The sequence below is a fragment of the Schistocerca serialis genome, chromosome 1 (assembly GCF_023864345.2).
Source record: "Schistocerca serialis cubense isolate TAMUIC-IGC-003099 chromosome 1, iqSchSeri2.2, whole genome shotgun sequence".
NCBI lineage: Eukaryota > Metazoa > Arthropoda > Insecta > Orthoptera > Acrididae > Schistocerca > Schistocerca serialis.
In genome coordinates this window covers 1,079,427,557-1,079,429,852 of record NC_064638.1, presented here as the reverse complement: position 1 = coordinate 1,079,429,852, position 2,296 = coordinate 1,079,427,557, and positions in this window count along the sequence as shown.

The window sequence follows — 2,296 nt, the reverse complement described above, 5'->3', positions numbered from 1 at the left end:
CTTGTTGAGTCCATGCCATGTCGAGATTCTGCACTATGCCCGGCAACAGGAGGACCGACACGATATTGGTAGATATACCATGACGCTTCTCACCTTAGTATATAATGTCTGTTCAGGAGAGCATTTTCAATGCCTATTGAGGCAGAGTCCTTTCAATAATACTCAAACCGTACGACCTTTCCATTCATAATGAGCACTTCAAATTTTATTTCGCACTGTGACGGTAATCCGAATCGTCAGTCGAAAGGTTCAACGATTCTAAAATCAAAAACACGCGTCTTTCCATATTGTAACACACTTACAAACACACCCTCATCGTATATTACTGCTCTGTGCTTTCGTGTCTACGATTTACACAGCAATTCTTCACATCACAGTTAGTAATACAAACAATTTTAAAGACTTCGCCTAATCATAAAAAAAACACATTAATCCATTTGAGAAGAAGAAATAAATTGCAGTTGCTTTTTAATATTATTACCAAACACAGCTATGCTGCACCATCGAAGATATGAATACGTAGTCTAAGAAAGCGAAAGAAATGACAGGAAAAGAGAAAAAGATATACCTGTCAGTAGTGGATGTATCTTCATATAGTGCACTAGCCAAAATGCGCATGATTTTTAGGCTCTTTCCCTCGTTCATCGTTAATTTATGCAAATACTGGGCTTATCCCCAATCTCCGCATCAGAGAATATAATAAAAGAATAGTTGCAATAGATAACGCATGAAATAAACTTAATACGCTTCACAGTCACACCACTACCCTACCACAGTTACTTGATGATTGTAGAGAAATAAAAGGTTATCCAACACGAAATTAAAATACAATAAAATTGTCAAATAATAAATAATAATAATAATAAACAATCGATCCCATACCAAATGACAGCGCCGATAATGCCTCACCCCCTTTCCTTAAATAATTGAACGTTCACGTATAAAACACCTTCAGACGTATGATTACATTAAAAACAAGTTAATGCGTTAAATATTTGACGATGCACTCCGTTTTGAGAAAAGAAGTTAATTTTCTCACGTCTCAATGTTCAAGACGACATATCTCGTGAATTATGTGCTGTGTATTGATATAATTTTACAGGCACATTCTGTGCTGTGTGTGGATACGTTATACAAATTATGTAGTGGATGGAGCTACTGATATAGAAGTTGTAAATTAATACGTCATTTCTGATGCTGAAGTTTTATTGCATCAACACCGAAAAGGTCTATTTCCTTTCATTATTTGTGCAGAGTAGTACCTGGTAAGTGGGGGGGGCGGAGGGGCGTGGGGGAGAGGTTGCGGGGAGGGATTCGGCAAGAAAAAGCTTCAAAATCGCTTGAAATTATGAGTAAAGCTTTTTGTATGTCTCTAGTTGCCCAATTTCTCAAACACTGGATGAATATAGCAAGGATAATTTGCACGTGATGATCTACCTTGCTTCAAGACATATAAATTACACAGTTTCTAAATTTAACGCTGGCGTTACTGTGTTAATCCTTTAACTTAAGATTGTGTCTCTTGAAGTATAGATCATGAGAGCATTTTAAATTTTTAAATTTGTTCAGTAATTATATAAAGTACCGAAAGTGAAACGTTCCTTGCCCCTGCAAGCCATTAGATAGGCAATCTGCAACTAGGCATGCGTCACCGTGAGCGTTTATTAATTACGTATGTATCAAAAAAGGACTTTACAACTTTGAAAAGTCGTATTGGTTTATTCATTTGCCTTGCCAATATGGTTTTGTGTTACTTTATCGAGATAGGCCTATACATCCGGATTTTTAACTTATACCTAAACCGGTTCAACACAATTTCCATTGGTGATACGGCACACATCCCACCTGAAGTCAATTTCTTGCCAAACTCGCTGCAGCAAGCCAGGCATGACTTGTTTGGTTCCGAAGCAGGGGGTTGTAGCACTGAGTTTTAGTGGAGGAGGTAGTAAGGGTGGAACAAACCCGGTATCCTTGATGAATTGCCAAAAACAGGGCCGGTAAACGTGCAACTGGCGTACCTCGGCCCATCCATGAACCTGGAAAAGGGATATTTAGGAAATCCCATACGTCAGAGGGTGCGCCATCTTGCATGAACAGTGCATCGCATTCTTGCTCGTCAATAACGATGTGGTGGTTTAAAACGTTTTGCATAATATCCAAGTACACTATTCCGTCAATAGTTTCCTCCTGGAAATAGAAATATCAGTAAACTTTGATCTTGCATAATGCACAAAGCACATTTAATTTTTAGGTATCACGTTAATGTTCCAGGGATTTTCGCAGATTTCCATTGCCC